The following is a 7,039-nucleotide window of genomic DNA, read 5'->3' as shown; positions in this document are numbered from 1 at the left end:
TGGTGCAAGCTATACAATTCAGTGGAAAGGCACATGAAGATGCTAGTGCACACTTGCAGAATTTCTTAGAGATTGGAAGCACAATCCAAATCAACGGAGTTGACAAAGACGTCATACTACTTCGCCTTTTTCCATTCTCACTAGAAGGAAAAGCGAGGAAGTGGTTCTACACTCATCAAGATAACATCAACAACTGGACAAACTTGTCAGATGCCTTTCTATCAAAGTTTTTCCCTATAGGCAAAACAACTGCCTTAAGAGGAAATATTGTCAGTTTCCAACAGCAGAAGACAAAAACCATTTCAGAAGCATGGGAGTGTTTTCAAGGATACATTTTAGATTGTCCTCGCCATGGAATGGACACATGGTTACTTATGCAGACCTTCTACCATGGATTAACCCAGAAGGCTTGTGAGTGCCTAGATGCATCCGCTAAAGGATCATTCTTGGAGCTTACAATTGGAAAAGCAGAGATACTTTTGGATAAGATAGCAGAAAACCAAAGCTGGTTCCAAGAAAAAGCTCAACAATGTCATCAAACTGAAGAAATACCAGAAGAAGTAAATGCACTATCAACCAAGATGGAAAATTTGCTCCATTGGATTGACGAGAGGGCCAAGTTCAAAGAAGATCAAAGGGCCATTAAGACAGCATACAAATATCAGCCTACTTCGAGTTAACCCAACAACAAAGGTATGAATTCAGGTAATACTTTCAAGCAACTTTCATTAAAAGAGATAATTGATCAACAAACCAAAACTAATGATGAAGTTAAACAAAGGCTAGATATAAATGAATCATCTCTAAAAGATATACACAGTAAAATGGATTTTCTATTAACTGCCTTTGATGAGCAAAACACTCTTAATAAAAGGGTAGAGCTTAAATTAATAAAGTTAGCTGCTACACTGCCTATTGCTACTAACATTGAGTAGGTAAAGAACATAACTACTAGAGGAGGCAAAGCCACCAGAGATCCCCCATACCAAAAAGAGAAACAAAGAACATCAGCACCAGTACAACCAGCAGAGATAGAAGAAGAAAGCCCAGTTGAAGCAGAAGATCTGCTCCAACCACCAAGAACTGGAGAAATGAGGAAAGATTTTTACGACACCAACTATTTGCCATTTTCCAGAAGAAACAGAGGACTGCAGTCGGATGAGCAGTTTGGTAAGTTTGTAGAGGTCATTCAGAAAATGTCAACATACCTCTACTTGATGCCATACAGGTACCTACATATGCAAAGTACATCAGAGATATTCTTAACAAGAAGAGACCACTGCCCACCACTGAGGTTATCAAGCTGACAGAAGAATGTAGTGCGGCCATCCTCAATAGACCACCAAAGAAGAAGGAAGATCCCGGGTGTCTCACTATTGACTGCTCGATCAGAAACCAACACTTCAACAATGCACTTTGTGATTTCGGAGCAAGTGTCAGTGTGATGCCAGCATCAGTCTACAAAAAGCTTGAGCATGCGACCCTAGAACCAACATCAATGTGCCTACAACTAGCAGATCAATCGGTTCGACACCCGTTGGGCATCGCCGAAAACATTCCAGTCAAGATGAGAGATTTCCTTGTGCCAGTAGACTTCGTGGTACTGGACATGAGTCCTGACTCAAAAGTGTCCATTATCCTTGGAAGGCCATTTCTGAGCACTGCCAATGCCCACATTGATGTCGGAAAAGGAGAAATCAAGTTCAACATAAACGGAAAAGTAGAACACTTCACAATCAAGCCCAAACCAGAGAGAGACCCTACAGTGAAGGAAGTTCATGAAGAACCACTAGAGACACCATCTCCGGAGGAAGGTAATTCAGAAGATTAAAAGATTTGGAGGTCCAGCTTGGGGGACCTAAAAATCCCAAACCCTCATCGGGAGGTAAAACGGTATTTATCCACATTGTTTAAATTCTTGCATTAGTCATATTTATTCATAGCATTATTATAATAATAAAAAGCCCCATATAAATAATATTCATGGTGTGTAACAACCCATATTTATTAATTATTGTGGAGGCACAAAAATATTTTCCATTATCATTTCAATAAGTTTTAATTCTCATAGATTCCTACATTATATTTAATTATAGAAACCTTCTAGAAGCATGACCCACACTCCTTGGGTCCCACATGTCATACACCACACCTCACACACATCCCATCAGATTATTTGATCCACCAACATATCTCCACTAACCAGCACTTTTCCACCGGCCAACCACCACCCATGATCCATTATTTTGCATGAGAATTAAGCAGAGAAAGGAGTGGAGAAAGGGCAGCTAGGATGGGCACCAAAGGTGGGCGCCCGCCCACCTACCAAGGGCGCCCGCCCTGCCCCCTCTTCCTCCTATAAATAGCCACCTTCTACCTCCATCTTCTTCACACAAGCATTCCAGAAAACCACACAAGTTTTAGTTTCCAGAAGGAGCTCTTGTAGTGAAGCGAGAAGAGAGTAGAGAAGAAGAGAAGAGTGGGAAAGAAGTTGGTAGTTTTTGAGTGAGAGAGTAAGTTTCACTTAGTAAGTAGTGATCCCGGTGTCCAAGCGGAAGTAAAAGTTGTTTAGGGGGAGGTTCTGCCAAAATAGAAACTTGTCTTGAACGACTAACCCCTGGACTACTGACATTCTGGACAGCTGACCACTAACATATTCTCTCACATTTTCCACTAGTTGTGTTTTTGCCAACTTTTGTTTATAGGATGTTCAAGAAGGTGAAGAACGCAGGAAAGGCTCTCAAGAACATTGGTACAAGGAGTTCATCCCGACACTCCTCACACCCATCAGAGATGAGCGTCGACCCAACGCCCACACAAGCTCCGTCATCATCATCTAATCAGCAAGTTAAGGTCCTTCTCAAGATAGGAGACCTTGGACTAAAGACTCGAAGGGAGAAGGAAGTCTACCAGCAACTAAAGAACAAAGATTTCATTCACACCCCTACTCTTGATCCAATCTTGCTACAAGAAACAGGTATGGACACCGAATTCGACTTAATTTTCCAGATGTTAGGGTGGGCAAATTTTTGGAACATAACTGAGCTGGGTTCTCGTCTTCTCACCCTGGAATTTCTTTGCACTTTACAATATTATAAGGGGGAATTGTTTTTCGGATGTTCAAACAGGAGATTATGTTGTCTTGGAGAGAACTGAGCGACCATCTTGGTTTCTCTTCAAGATGCATCCTGAACATTTACTCCGACCTACCTAATTTTGAGAGATACCAGTTCTGGAGAGAGATATCTAGAGATAATTTTTATAGTCAAGCTTGAACCAGTGACATGGAACACCCCACTCTTAGGGTGTTCCACAAATGGCTTGGGTACAATCTTTTCTATCGTGATGATATTAGGAAAGTAAGAGTAGGAGATTTGCAACTTTTATATGCTGCTATTAATAAAGTACCCACTTCACCTGTTACACTTTTAGTTTCTCATTGGCTTAGTGTACCTAGTCTTCAGGAACCAGTAGGATGTACTTCACGTATCACTCGTCTAGCCTCTAACCTTCATTTACTAGAAAACTCGTCGTTGGACTTTATAGATGAGTTAAGAATTTATCGTGGCTATGACACATTTAGACAAGCTCGGATGTTAAAGAAAGAGGGGAACATAATGTATATGCTATATGATGATAAGGGCAAGATTCGGTTACCTAACCCGAACCTTGGCCTCTACGTTGTTCAAAATTTTTTGATTGAGATTGCAGCAACACCAGTGAACCAGAGAGCTCCACAGCGAGTGGCATCTGAAAGGATGACCACCCATCAATAACACACCTGGTATGGAGCTGATCCCGGACCAGAAGAAGCAGCGCACCTGCATTATCGCGACTATAACCCCTGAGTCCTTCGAGACCCATGGGTTCGACATGTGCAACCACAAGAGCCAACACAGGAGACATGGCCGGAGTGCCAAGATCACCAGTGGACAAACCCGCCTTTTCATATGGGCAGGTACTCCACTGATCCATATGGAGCTTCAGGATCCAGAACATGCAAGCAGAACATGGACGACTCCTGGAAGAGCAACAAAAATGGAACCAGGACCACGCCACTGCAGTACAAGAGCTAAGACAAGATACAACAACAATGAATGACAACATCACAACCATGATGCAGTTCTGGAACATCGGGTAAGACCGACATCAACATCCAGCTTGGGGGAGTTCCTCCCCAATTTATCAAGTAAGTTTTTATTTGCTTTTCTTATTTATTCTTTTCTATTTTAGTATTTTATCTTAAAGAGAAAACTTAGAAAACCCAATAAATATTTTCTTGCTTTAAATTACTGCATTTTATAAACATGAAAACAAAATAAAAAGAGTGTGTAGATAAGTGTGCTTTATTTATCTGCTAAGTGTTAATCTCTAGAAAGATAAAAAGACCAAAAAAATGCATGATGGAAATGATGAATAGTTGCTTTCAAGTACCTAGCTTTTATATTAGAGTTCTTCCAGGAATTACTAAAACTGAAATTACTATCTTTGGGAAGCATAAAACTAAAGTCTAGGTAAGAGAAAGGCATGATATAAAGTTGAGCTACTGTTTATCTTGTTCGTACTACACTAAGTTCTAGAGATTTATTTTGAAAACAAATCACATGATGAGTTCCTAGCATTACAAACTACCTACCACACCCATACTTGCTATAATATCTTTTACTTATATTCACATTAAGTTTGATCGAGCTGTGTAGACCCTTAGGAGCTTTTCATGTGGTTAAATTAAGATATTCACTTGCACACATCTACTACACCATCTACCACCATTCATTAAAATTGCTAAAAATATTATCACTCACTGTCCCAAATATTGTTATTCTCTCTCTCTAAAAGATTCAATGCAGAAGAGGCATGGGTTATGCAAAAATTTGCGAGGAAAAAAAAGGGGCAAGTGCCTGGAACCTCAGAAAAGAAAGAAAAAGAGTGAGATGATAGGTAAAAATGGACAAGTGTCCGAAGTAGAATTAGGGGTACAAAGATGCCCACTTGAGCAGAAAAAATGGACAAGTATCCGACAGTAGAATTAGGGGTGTCTACTACCCATCTGAAAAAGAAAAGAAAAAAAGAGATAGCCCATGTTCTCCCAATGCAAAGATCAAAGAAGAGGAGAGATAGCAATATAAGGAGCAATGAGAAGTAAGTTTTATCACTTATACATTTTTACCATCACTATCATTTACTCCACCACACATGCGTATCTTGATTTAATTATATGCTGAGTTCCTTTGGATCCATGGCTCAATTAGACAACATATGTATGAGCTGTTTTTCACTCCTATGAGCTCCACTTCAATATTCCATTAGCTATAGGTAAGTGACATTTTGGTAAGGATCCACAAATACCACATATAGAGAGACTTGAGACAGAGAATCATTGCTGGGAACTGAAAACTTATGAAAAACTCTAGAACAAAGGTGAAGTATAGATAGGAGAAATAGTGCTTGACTTAACTATTTTGTCTTTCGATTACTCAAGACTTAAGTGCAGGTACTAAGCTCCATAACACTTCACTCTAATCTAGAAGATTTTTTTTTAAAAGCATGTGTGCATGTCAGGAAAGAAAACATCGAAGCAATTCCTGATCCATCTGAGTTTAGCTATTTGCTCAGGGACGAGCAAAGGGTAAGCTTGGGGGAGTTTGTTGATGGTCCTTATGTACTAAAATTAACAATCAAATAAACATGGAAAAGGATCAATATGCACCAAACATCTAGAATTAGGGTTTTATCTGACAAAATTCTATGAGCTTTGGTGTTTATCTATTTCTGCAGGGGGTTATCAGAGAATATGGAGAGAAGGCCCACATGTCATGTTTACAACGAGATAATTACGTGCCGCGCAATTTTCCTCAATCTAGAAGAGTCCAGAAGCCACGGGAACGAATGAGAAGATGATCGGGCTCGAGGGCAGGGCGCCCGCCCACCCCCCTTGGGCGCCCGCCCAGGGTTAGAGTCCAATCAGGACTCTCTTTCGGGACTACGCTCCACTGACCTAAAGAATGAATCTAAACCATAGAATCAATGTCAGTTTGATCCAACGGCCCAAATTCACTTGAAAGGACTATATAACCAAGGCCTCTCCACCCCTAGGGGAGAGAAGAGAGGAGGAGAAATCATTATTCAGAGGTAGCCATCAAAGTTAGGGTTTAGAGCTTCTCTCCCACAGAGAATTAGAATTAGCTACTCCCTAATCCTTCAAGTTTAGAGGTTTGATTAGATAGCAATTAGAGAAGTAGAGCACTACGCTCTGGATTCGGATCTTCGGTAATAAAGATTGGTATTATTCATATCTTTCTCTAATACTTTGTTCTAATTGCATTATGTCTCTATTTATTACGTTCTTAGTTTGCTCTAGTTCTATATTTTATATAGTTATGATTGACAATGAGTTTATGTATAAGTTTGCAAAGCGCTTAGCTCTTGACGTGAGGGAGTTAAGTGGTAGATCACATGTGGGCGCGGTGCTTAGATGTTATTTACCTGCAAATGTATCCTATTGGCCGGGTTGTGTGGTAGTTCGTGATAGTGACAGCTTCGTTGATTCTTATATAGTCCACCCTCCGTTGATAGGACTGGCAGAACTTGTATTGCGGAGTAGGTTTTACGATGTTCTGATTTACTTTAGCAATGTTCCTTATACATGAATGAAGAGTCTTTTGTGCTATATATGATCTTGTAGATAACTAGAGTAGATTATGACTTAGTAGATAGTAGATAACTTAGGATCCATTCTCTAGCTAATCCGACATCACCTACATATATGAGGAGTAGTCTATTTTCTAATCCCTGTGTTATTTACCCTTGAACTTATAATTCATTATCATTATCTTTATGGTTTATCCCCTGCCAAAGTAAGTGACTGTGTGACGAGTTTCTCCTTAGTAATCATGTTCTTGCAAGTTTATCTCTAGTCTATGCCTTGATAGATTTTGTCCTTATTTTAATTTCATCCCTTTTGTTCTCTTAAGCAAAATTATAAATAACGATACCTGGAATACTTATCCTGGTGAAATGCTACAATGAGGTGTTTTAT

Source organism: Sorghum bicolor, chromosome 4 (assembly GCF_000003195.3).
Source record: "Sorghum bicolor cultivar BTx623 chromosome 4, Sorghum_bicolor_NCBIv3, whole genome shotgun sequence".
Lineage (NCBI taxonomy): Eukaryota > Viridiplantae > Streptophyta > Magnoliopsida > Poales > Poaceae > Sorghum > Sorghum bicolor.
The sequence above is the reverse complement of the archived record's forward strand: the minus strand, read 5'-3'. Positions refer to the sequence as shown.